Here is a 12,742-nt window from a genome sequence, read left to right on the forward strand (position 1 = left end):
AAAAAAAAAAAAAAGGAAGCGGACAGCCTGCCAAGACACCATCTGCATCAAAAAGGATAATAAAAATCCTCATTTAACAGTATTTAAGGTCTTGTGCATAAATACACTGTTACTTCCAAACTTACTTCCCAAAATAGTGTTTTAATATTGTTCTGGGTCATAGTTTGTTGGAGACTCCCTTTTCATGTCTTGTATAGAACCGTTTCTCTACAGGTTAAATTACAAGCAGGAAATTTAGTTCTATTGTCTATATATCAGAGTAAGCCAAACAGCATGAAAGAGCAGAGGTTTGTGTATTTTGGAAGTAGAAACTTCCCTGTTTTATTGTGGCAAATAGAAGAAGAGAATAGTCCCATTAATGTATTTGTACTTACAGCCAGTGTTTTGGTATATGTCTGTATATGTTATAATTCCAAAAATCTGAGTCACAAAAAAGTTATAAGGCAACAGACTGGTGGATAAAGTTCAACTGTCTGAATCCCTGTAGTACTGAAGTCATCATTTTACTAGGCAGCCTAAGTCATTTGCTGGAACAGAAGAATTACAGATTCTGGCAAAAACAGATAAACACTTCAGAATGGTTAGCCCTGCTTAAAAAGACAATCATGAGATGCTATCAATCGATTTAATTTTATTTGAGAGGATTTCAAAGAATAGATTCTCTCTTCATGACAATTAAAATATTTTTCAGACGTTAAAATATATATTTGTACTCGTTTCTCCTTTGCTTTCCCTTTTTGGTAAATGGAGAACTTCACGGAGAAGGAAGTAATTTTTTAAGGATTACTACATTATGGTACAGTGTAGCAATCTAAGTACCAAGTTTATTGCATACGGTGAAGTGTCATTATATAGATAAGCATATTTTATGCAACTGAAGATGATGCTAAAATGTGTTGACTAAGATAAAAGATTCTGTAAGGTGTATATTTGGTATATGTGATTAAGCCTATTGCTTTAGGCATTTCTAAGGACACTAAACATAATTCACAAAAACACTAATGTGTTCATTTTTTCTTTATTATTCCTTTTAACATTACAGTCAACTAGTTGATGTACACCCAGCTTGTCTTCTGAGATGGTATTGTGTCTGTTATAGCACTTTTCTGATAGTGCAATGATCTTGTGAGATCTTGGAAATTAAGCAGGTCAGAGGTAGGTAATGGTTCGATGGGAAGCTTTTAAGGAAAGGTCAGGTGCTGCTGCCAGCAATATTGATAACACAGACTGTGGCACAGTTCTTTCAGAGTTAGTATTGAAAAGATGTCTCATTCTGCTGCTGAAACATACCAGTATGTTGGGGTTGGTCAGATCACAATTTTGAAAAAACAGGAAAATGGAGAAATTGGATTATGTTAATTTGTCACACTACATATATAGATGTAGTGTTTTTGATTGTTTTGTTAAATAGGTATCTTAATGCATTATTGTGAAAACATGCAAAATATTCAGGTTGCATTATGTGGCTGAGTGAATGTTTTTCTGAGCACCTCGCCTACTAATTTCCTATAATGAGTAATCAAAATAGTAAAATGTGAGGGTCACTTCGTTTAAAATTTTGTATACGAGTGCCAGATCCTTTTTTGATTTTTGTGCTAAAATTTCCCTTACTAATATCCTATGGCATTGACTTTCACAGGTTAGCTCTATTTTGTTAAGTCTCTTTAACAAAGGGGACATTTTATTTTAAATTTGTTGCCTCAGTAAATAATCTTCTGGATGAGAAAAGTGTGTATAATGACTTAGATCAACAAAAGCCTAACATTTATATTTACTCTAAAACTTTAGAATAACATTTGTAGGACATAAAATCAACCATTAACTGTAGAAATTAACAGCGGTGAGTTTCCTATCAGCATGTTTGACCAATTCTGAGAAGAAAAAAATATGTTAATTTTCCTTTTTGAGCAGATTATTTTAGTAGAAGTGTGGTGTTCACTTCAAAAGATTACAGACAGCACAGTATGACAGTTCTCTCTGAATTCTTTGTTATCTTCATTTTAGAAATTCTGTTGCAAATCAAAAAAGTGTGTGTCATGAGAATAATTAGTTCTTTTTTGGCAAAATATTACAAAACACAAGACTGCAGACATTACATACTGTTCTGTGGTTTCCAAGCCACTAATTTGTTACTTAGTCTGTCAGAACTGTAACTAAAAGCAAAAGGATTGTTGGTCAGATCGTGTCCCTCGCTTTCAGAGTCATGCCTGAGATTTAAAAGCTGCATATCTCACTGTGTTACAATGGTTTTTGGAACTCCACTGGATTCTATCTCCATGTAGGTTTTGTACATCTCTGCATGGGCATAATGAAAATGTACTAGACAATTCTCCCAGTGACAATCTCTACCTAGACAGACTTATGTTAGCAGAGAAAGTGTTGTTGTTCCACTTTTTCCAAATATGTATGTGCTATTAGGTTAAATGTGGTTGATAATTTTGGGAAAGTTGTTCTCTTTTTTTTTAAAAAAAAAAACAACAAAAAAAAACTGTGTGCGTGCGTTTTGGATTGTCTTTAAAATAATGCTTAGCTTTTATTAAATGTTAAGAGATCCCAAAGATGGGGAAGTTTGTGGGGAAGGAGGAGGGAAGAGAGAGAGAAAGAAGCAGCATTTTAAGAATTGGTATACTTTCCAAAAAAGCTTTATTTCCACATTGAATGATGAAATGAAAGTACAGTATAACCAGGGATCCTGGTTTTCCATTTCCCATTGGAAGACCGGGGGGGGGAAACGTAGATTTTCCCCTTTAGCTAAGAAAAATGCGTATTTTTCATTTTAATACAGAAATGCGTGAATTTTGCTCTTTTGCAAAGAGCTCTCTGCAGGCTGGCACAGTTCTAGCCTCCAAGGGGCTGGAGGGGAGAAAGAGCAGGGTGTTCAGGCAAGGAGCACCATGTACATGCTGCCAGGCCGTCTGGAGAGCAGCTGCCACGGGTAAGTCTGGTGGCGAGGGGGGATTGAGGCCTCTTTAGGGAGAGGGGGAGGGAATTGGGCAGGGCTGGGGCCAACTTTTCCTCTAAGGTGTAGCAGTCCAGGAGCGTGCCACTTGGGTCTGGGAGCACAACTTGGAGGGAACCTTGACCATAAACACTGGCCTTTATTTTGATTTGAAATTTGCTTTTATTTCTGCAGTGAATACATTTTAAGGAGTAGAGGATTGGGATTCATTTGAAATTTATTTGTCACTTATTAACATGCCTGTTTTTGATGGTGGAAAGATAACATCAAAAGATCAAATCTCACTCCGATACAGTTCCACTTTATTTAAATATGCACATGAATTTCAACTGGAACTTGCTGTATTTTCCTCAACTTATTTTAAAATCATTAACATGTACCATTTTCTAGCTTTACTGCACCATATATGTCATATATTGGCAGTGTAAAAATAGCAAAGGCCCTCAAAGCCAGGAACCTCAGCCCCCATCCCCACATTGCCTCCGGGAGTGGAGCAGTTTCCTGGCCCCAGCCCTGGCTGCAGCCTCTGCCTTGCCATACCTCTGGGAGTGAGGAGGCACATGGCACTGGGGCTGGGAAGTGGAGCAGTTCCCTGGTGCCAGCCGTCACCTTGCCTCACCTCCAGGAGCGAGGAGGCACGTGGCATTGGGTCTGGGAAGCAGAGCAGTTCCTGGGCACCAGCCCCAGCCCCCACACGTCCCTATCTCGCCTCCAGGAGCACATGGCCTCGGGGAGGAACTGCTTCCAGAGCTTACCTGCAGTAAGTGTCCCACACCGGCCTCTGTGCTTCTGCTGCTCTCAGACTGTAGTCCAGGTCTTTATCAGGTGGGTGCGTGGCATTAATAAGTTTGTGCATGGCATAGTTTTAAAGTGTGTGTGGCTGCGCATATGCATAGCTTAGAGGGAACATTTGCTGGGACTGCTGCCCAGCCAAGCGGTACATGGGGCTTGGGGCCTGGGTTTCAATGCGTGGCATTGTGCGTGTGTATACATATATGTGTATCAGAGAATTTTCAGTTGTTTGTTTGTTTTATTAGGGAAAGTCAGGATTCCTGAATATAATATTGGTTAAATTAGTTATTTTGTATACACCTCTAGCACAGGGGTGGGCAAAATGCAGCCCGCAGGCTGGATGCGGCCTGCCAGGCCATTCTATCTGGCCCATGGGGCTCCTAAAAAGTTTCGAAAATTAATGTTTATCTGCCCCTGGCTGCCTCTCATGCGCCCTTGATTGCTTTCCAAAACCGCGTAAGTGGCCCTCCACCCAAAATAAGTGCCTGCCCCTGCTCTAGCATGTGAGTACTCGGAAAATTTAACATATTTGAGAACTCAGTATCTGCTGAGTTACTGAATTAATGTACTATGCAGTGCACAGATTTGACAATGGCACCAATGTTTGACAGCATGTTGTGGTTTGCTTTCTTCCTCATCGCTCTCATGCTTGTGGCATTTATGTGCTCCTTTGTGATGAAGCTTACTTGTAATCCAGTGGCAAATAAGGGAGTTTCTGTGGCAAAGAATCCTGATGTAAAAGAAATAAATTTAGCACATCTAAAAAAAAAAAACAAAAAAACCCCACCCTGTTGGCTTGGTGACCTGTAGATTCCAATTGTGATGGAATATTGTTAGTTAATATCTGTGGGTGTAATGTATCTGTTGACATAGGAGCAAGGATTTTTCATGATAGCTTTTATTGGACAACTGTATAGGTGGGATAGCTGGTGGACACGCTTTCAGGCATCAAGTACCCTTTCTCAGATATCATAAAAGATACCACAAAAAGTCCTTGCCTCTTGGACATTGCTGTAACTGATGGGCCAGGCAAACTCCAGCTCTGATATACACAGCTTTGCCATATCTCAAGGTTTATGCACTTATCTGTCCTTCTCAGCACTTACTCCTGGGCATAATTACATTTTCCATACTGATTTTCTTTTTCCCCTGCACCTTTCAGAGATGGCAACATACATGAAACTTGTACTTTAAACACATCTCGCCCACTTTTCCTGGAGACCACATCTCTTTTTTTCCTGAGGTGTATGGAATGCAGCACATCTTTTGGGACCGTACGATTCAAGTAGCTCTTTTCTAAATATCACACAGCACATATGCAGCATATCCAGCGTTAGGACTTTCTGTAGTTCTCCTTAAACCTGGCTGTTGCTGGGTATGGAATTGTAGGGGTATATTTGATTGTCTCCATTGTACATTCTGGTTATACTTTGATTCAAAGCGCTGGTGCATGTGGACAACTGAAAAATTCTCCTAACATACATGGCATGTGCTTTAAAAATCAAGGTGACTGCCTGCTATTTTGATCCTTTTTTCCCCTCTCAGAATGTTTAACATTTGTCAAATTACTGCTTAATTTACAAGTCAAAGGTTTATGAGGGCATAGCCCATCTCTCATTTAGTTAAACACTAGCCATGTATATTTACTGTATAGTGCTATGTAAATAATAAATATTTCCATAATTTGGTTTTTTTTTTTCTAAATAGGAAATCAATAAACTAGCTTTTAAAAATTTTTCAGGTGAAGTGTCATTACTTGGTTTTTAATAGAAAATCACAGATTTAAAGTACCTGTTTTGCCTGGCAGTTTCTGTCCTTGCTTGATGGCAGAGTTACTGTAGTATTATATCCACCTGCCTGGCTCTGTAAAGCTTTCTAGCTATTAAACTGCAAAAAATATTAATCCAAAATTTGCTCTTTTCACCCCATTCTCACTATCAGAGCTGAAGTCTAAGCTTTGATGTAGCACCTTGTCTATGACCTTCTTTGTTTTCACTTCTCCCTCCAGTCTGTCCTGTTCTTATGTGAGAATATTTGATTTGTCAACCCTGTTCAGCTTATGTTGTTTCCTACATTGCATCCAAAGTCCTTTTTCTCTGGCAGTTCTACACAGTTTAGTTCCTTAGTCAGCTGGACCTACTATTTCTTTTCATTTTATCTGTTCCCCCACTTGCTTGTCTACAGTTAGAAGTTCTCTTACGATTACTATACCTTCTTTTGTGTGGCCTATATACTTAGAATTCCTTTCATGCTGCTCTTCAGATACTGCCTCAAGACACATTTCTTTAGCAATGCTTGGAAACCCCAGTGATTCCTTCTTTTTATTTCAAATCAAAAAGACATGCATATGTTTTGTTTTGTGTTGTTTGTTTGTTTTTTTTCATGTAATCTTATTGCTTTTTAACTTTCTTGTGTTTACCACCTCTCATGGTTATTTAGTTTGGCTTCACCTAGATTGGCCAAGGACTCTGTATTTTGTGTAGCAAGTGGTAGGCACATTTTTAGCACTTCATAAAAAAACTATTTCCCCATTGAAGCAAGTTCTAAGCAATGAGTTTAGTGACTTTTTAATAAGCATGGACACATCATATCCTAAATGTAACAACAATAATTGTATTGTCTTAAATCTTCACCCTATGTATTTCCATAATTGGAGGATGCTCCATGTTGAAGATAGGAAAGATTATAGTAAGTGGGATGTGCAAACCAGTTCTCCCTCCTTTTTTTTTCAGTCAGTGAGAGATTTGGCAGGCATGAAGGGAAATGATGGGAAGGAAATAACAATTGATAACATTTGGGTCCTTGTTTGATACTAGAGAATACAGTGGGTTAGGGCAAGCACAATATCCTTTCTTTTTTTTGGTTTCAGTTTTTTCCCTATTGCTGCACCTGATTATAGTTTCTATTGGCTACTCTTTTCCTGCTTTTATTTACATGCCACAGTTGGGAGAATCTGTTTGGACTCTATGCAGAAGCACTTTGTTTGAATATGAGAGTGCTTTCCTTGCTTAGCTTGTTTTCTTGTTTCTTGTAGCCCAGTTCTTTACAAATTTGAGCTGCAAGACCATATTCTTACCTTTCACAGAATTAAGACATTTTAAGTTGGGAATCCTGGATAGTATACAATATTCATTTAATTTTTATTAACTTACAGAAGAGCATTAATAACACTGGTTAAGCTTGTAGCATGATTTCTATTTAAAACCTATTGGTTATCTGGCTTGTTCATAAATCTATACATACAATATGAAAAACAGATTAAAAAAGGAAACCTAATAGGTAGGATGAGGACTGTGGTACAGTGTGTTTAAATAATCTTTCCTTTCATCTCCTTAAAATGGAACTTGATAGACTGAAATATGAGGCCACGCTAAAGCAAGATTTGTGCATATCATAGTAGGTAATGTTATCCTGTATCTTTAAAACACACAGGTTTTTAAATCTGTTAGTCAGTTACTCTTGATGAACTCAGATTGTTCCATTGTAAAGTTCAAATTTTAGCATGAAACAGATCTTTATTCTGAATTTTTCAGTGCCCTATTCAAATATGGCATCCCAGTTGCTCAAGGCCTCTACAGAAATGTTTCTCTTTTGATGGCTTAAGATCAAAGGTAAATGCATTTTTGTTAAACATGCTCACAATTCATCAACTTCTGTCAGTGAAGGCCCAACAGGCCACAACTTAATGTCATATTTTTATGGCATAACATAAAAATTGTGAAGTAAATACAAATATATGCAGCCAATTTTAAGAGTTTGAGATGACAGATGTGGGGATGATGATCTAAATTCCTCCCTCCCATGAAGAAGCCATATGTTGGAAGCGCAGAAAAATTATGTGAAGTTTCTGTTGGTATGCTATCAGTTGATCACTTGAAGAGAAGGACCTGGTGTCAATTAAAATGAGGGAGGGGCAAAGCATTCCAAAACCATGGTCCAATCTTGAACAGCCAGAGTGAACAGTGGAAAGTTGGATGTCTTTTGCCTCTGAGGTCCTCAGTTACTCCCTGGCAGCATGGGTTCCTGCCTAATACAAAAAAAAAAAAAAAAAAAGAAGCTATTACGGTAAATCTAAATTTTGTTCAGTACATTTCTTTGTTCTAAAATATCCCTTTGTCTAGAAGGTGCTGCCTACATACGCACTCTTAAAACATCCTGGTCACAGCCTCTTACTTTTGTGACAAGTTTTATAGCACCAGTTTTTGGAAATTCTATTGTGATAAGTTACTTTATTAATTCTAACCCACTTAGTTTTCACAGAATCCAATTTTACATTCCTGGTGATCCTTTTAATTTTATACAGACACAGTTTGTCTCTATAAGACTGCTGACAGATGTTCAGTTAAAGATGCAATGTGATTTGATCCATGATTTAAATAATCCTGTCTTCTGCCATGACATACATGCAGGTGATCCCAGGCTCCCTCTGCATTGGCACTATAGGGGCTGCCTGGTGTGCATGTAGCTCAGAGCACTGGTTAGCTGATTGGCATTCCCAGTGATGGGAGAACATTGGAATCCTTCAAGACTCCTGTGGGCTCCTGAGGCTGGGAGTGCCAATCAGCTGATCAGCACTCTCAACCATGGGAGCACATCAGAGTCCTTTGTTTCAGTGCACCCCTAAGGCTAGGAGTGCCAGTGAGCTGACTAGAAGGGCTGTGCGAAATGGGCAGTACTTGATTTGGATTCAGCTTGAATCAGGGACAGTGATTCAATTTGTTGATTTTTGGATCGCTGTCCAGATTTGATTCTCCAAATCGGCTTCAAATCTTCAGATTTGGCTGAATCGGTGATTTTGGCCATAGACACAGCTTTAAATGTTTTTTCTATATACCTTGAGGTACCAGGTGTGGCTTATGAACGCTACAGTGCTGGGGCGGATGGAGCATCCTACAGATGCATGGGAGCCCCCCGCATGCTTGGCAGTGAACCTGAAGTGGACTGGAAGTTCTTCCAGCCCATGTCTGGGTCCCCTGCTGAGTGTGCAGGCCTTTCCCCCCCTTCTTCCACCCCCCTCCCCCCCGGTGCCCTTCCAGCTTGGCAGTTTGCTGCAGGGGAACCCCCGGTGCCTGCCCCCAGACCCAGGAGGCACCAGTCAGTCACCAAACTCGGAAGTGCTTCTGGTCCACTTCTGGCTCTGCTGCCAAGCACGCTGGGGAGCCCCCCATGCTTTTGTGGGATGCTCCATCCGCCCCAGCATCTGTGTTTACGAGCTGCCTGGTACCTTGAGGTATATGGAAAAAACATTTAAAGCTATATCTAATGTCTGAATCATCAAATCTCTCTGAATAGATTTGATTAATCTCCTGACTCAATTCTGATTCGGAGACTTGGCTACTGAATTGGACCGAATCTCCGCCGAATTGAATTGGGGACCGAAGCTTTGCACAGCCCTACTGACTAGTGCTCCTAGCCACGGTAGTGTGCTGGAGACTTTCAAGCCTTCAATGGCTCTCATGGCTGGGAGTGCTAATCGGCACTGTCCATACATTCAATTTAAGTCATGATAAGAACCAGCCATAAAGTTATTACACATGTTTTGTACAAGACCTTTGTGGCTTATTCTGTTTTTTATTGTGCCATGAATTGTATGAATGTGTGGCTGGGTTACTATTTAAGACATAATTAACTGGTTAATCTCATCTAAAGGGTCATGTCTGCCAGGAGCCTAAGGCACCCTTTCTTGGCACATGTGGCATATACCTAGAGGTTCTGAAAAGGTTAAATAATGTTTTGCAGATGCAGCGTTTAATTATTAATGGATGACATTGTTGTATTGGCATAGTCTTCTGCCTCTGACTTGTAATAAAATAATTAATTTATAGGGGAAATAAAGATCTACGACCTTATTTCTCAGTTTTGGTAAGTATTATATGACACTGCTCTGAAAGGACCTAACTAGATAGTAAATTCTTGGTATTATTTTGTAGCCATGTATCTTGTTTAGCAGAAGTTTGTTAATTAGGGAGTATTATTATACTGCAAAACATTATGGATGACTGCTATTGTACTTTAAAACTAAGAAACCAAAAATACTAAACTTCTGAATGTCCCCTTATTCTATTCTCTGAGAGGCATGAATATTTTAGTATGTTATTCTCATGAAGTACTTCAACATGTTTATTTTGCAATAAACTTGCAACTACAAAGAACAAATTCTTCAGAACTGGTTTGTAAGGGGCCTGCTGGCATTGACTTTGGTTCCCTGTGTTCACAGGCAATTATTTACCCAAGGAATTCCCCAAATTGCTGCTGCAAACCCTCTTGTGTAACTAAAAAGTGCAATACCTAAAACACCAAGAATGTGTTAACATAATACAGGTAAAATCAGGGGAGATGGGACTATTGTCAATGCCCTGACACTGCAATGATAAGGGAGTAATTTTTAATGTGTGTTTAGAAGAGCCTAGGATCACAAGGCATAGACCTTTTCCTAAGTAAGGTTACCCCACCCTTCTTCCCCATAATTCTTGCCAATGTAACTTAAGACGGTTCTTTTTTGACCCCAGTTATGGTGATAAGTATGACCCTGACTGGTAGAGTTAGACTACCATATTTTCTTGAATACCCCTCCACACCCAAATAAGACATGCAACTTGTTTTTTTGGAAGGCAGAATGTAGTGGGTGGGTGGGGGAAAGATGTATTTATTTTGAGTTGTACTCTGTTTTTAATAGAGATACTGTGGTGCAAAATGGCTACCAGCTTCTCTCTTCCAATCAGGAAGCTAAGACAAAATATTTATTCAGATCTTGGGCCATTCTTAGGTTGCCTTCAGTATATACCCTATCTTCAGCATGTAGTGGCCCCACTTCCTTCCTTCCTTCCTCTATATGACTAAAGAAGCTTTTAAAAAATGTTTTAATATTCTTCACAAGTTTTTGAGTTCAGCCAAGTCTTTGACTAGTCTCACTTTTATTCCATCATTATTTGACCATGGAAGATATTCCTTCTTTATTGACCAGTCCCATCTTCCATTGCTTATAAATTCTTTGCTTATTCTTAATGGCCTGTTGTCTTATTAATCTATGCAGGTCATAGACTTTCCATACCAAACTTTTTCCTCTTGCTTGGGAGGCAAGCTCTTGATGATATTTGTGGTTATCAAAGTGCTTCCACATCAAAGTCTTTTAGCTCTCAAATCTAGTCAAACTCCTTTACTAATTGCTTGTGCTTCTTAAGCTTAGCCTTTCTGTACTCTAAGACCCTTGTTAATGACCTATTCTTCCTTCTTCTGAAAGGTTAACTTAAAAATAATCAATTTATGAGGGTGTAATACCAGACTGTGTTTTGTTTCTTACAGCGACTGTAAGTTATTCAGTCTATATCAAGGAAACTGAAATTTACCAGAACTATACAATTTCTACTGTCACTTTTTTTTTTTTTTTTTAATTCTCCTTATTTATTTCCAGTTCTGACCCTAATGGTCTAATTCAAACACCCGCGCCCCCCCCCCCCACAAGCAAAAATAAATAAATAAATCCCCTCCTTTTCAGCATTCCTTTCTAATGTGATTTTATTTTTTATTTTTATTTTAACAGATCCTGTTTTTTTTTTTTGTCTATGCTATCACATTTTATTTCCCTATAAACTACCACTTAATGTACAGTGGTTATCCAGGGCCTTTATTCTTATTTCTGTCCTTCTTAAACAGTTTCTACCTTCTAATATACATTCAGTCATGGTGACTCTTCTATGTTACCTCTCTTATTCCTGTAATGACCAGTTTTGTGTTGTGCACCAGAGGTTCCAGTTCCTCTTTTTTTTGTTATAGACATTACTTTGAGTGTACATACTTTTATTTCTATCTGACCCTACTTAAGTTTCCAGCTAGACTACGTATGACAATCTTATTTCTTTTGCCATATTGTTGTTTTTCACAACCCTTTCACTTTTGGTGCTCTTCCTTTCCTGGGCCACCTCATTTATCAGACTACTGTTGTGTTCATTCATTTTGTGGAGATCTCATAGAATTCCCTTAATCTTAGACAGACCAGCCTTGATCCCTGAAGGTGCCAGTGGAGTGCACCCTTGGGAAAGTCTTCTATCCATGAATGTCTGCTTCTGATCATATATCCCCAAACCTTCCAGAATAGCACCAGATCTCTAGCTATCAATTTTCTTTATTTTTTTGTTTTGCTTTATCCCTTCTTTTCTTGAGACAGGAAGAATCCCATCTGAGATTCTACTTCTTTACACAGGGGTGGGCTTAATACTGACCTGGAGGGCTGGATGCAGCCTGCAGACATTCTATACAACCTGTAGGACCCCTTAAAAAATTTAGAAAGTCTTTATCTGCTCCTGGCTGCCTGTCAAAGATGACAGGAGCCAAGGGCAGTAGGACCCAAAGGGAGCCAGCAGCAGGATGCAGCAGCAGCCCATTCCCGCCCTACTCCCAGACATTTCTCTGGCTTCCTGCCCCCACACTGTTCCAGCACCATGTGGCTTCCAACTGCATTGCCGGAGCACAGAGCCATGCTGACACCCGTGTGTGTGTTTTTGGGGTGTGCATATGGGACTCATCCTACACCATACACATGTACCCACAACCCCTTGCACTGTCATACATGAAGAGCCCCCACACCCACATGCCCTCGCACAACCCAGCCACCTTCCCCCCCCCACAGAGCCCCCTACAAACTCCATACCCACTCACACCTCACATCCCCACATCCACACCAATCCACCCCCCACAGACATACCCACAGCCCCCCACAAACCTATACCTCCCACAATATACAAGTGTAAGACTTCATTTTTAAGCTATTGTATACAGTCACCTCTATGTACGCTACACAAATGCATGTAAATCAGGACAAGAACATTTAAAAAAAAAATGAAATGAATGAAAGTTGTAGATGTTCACTTTTTGAATATAACTTGATATTTTTCTGGTTCTGAGATGGCAAAACCCCTTGTTGAAAGGAGTACTTCTGGGGGCAAGGGGAGGGACTTCTGGTGGCAAAGGTCAGAGGTTAGGGGGTGGGACTTC

The 12,742-nt window shown here is 39.5% G+C and overlaps 1 protein-coding gene across 3 annotated transcripts in view; it reads left to right on the forward strand.

Moving 5' to 3' along the window:
- The window catches only part of PIEZO2 (piezo type mechanosensitive ion channel component 2), a 498,844-nt gene that overhangs the window by 9,644 nt on the left and 476,458 nt on the right, over window positions 1–12,742 (forward strand). The gene's annotated exons all lie outside the window — the stretch shown is intronic.

Source organism: Crocodylus porosus, unplaced genomic scaffold (genome assembly GCF_001723895.1).
Source record: "Crocodylus porosus isolate Cpor-Errol unplaced genomic scaffold, CroPor_comp1, whole genome shotgun sequence".
NCBI lineage: Eukaryota > Metazoa > Chordata > Crocodylia > Crocodylidae > Crocodylus > Crocodylus porosus.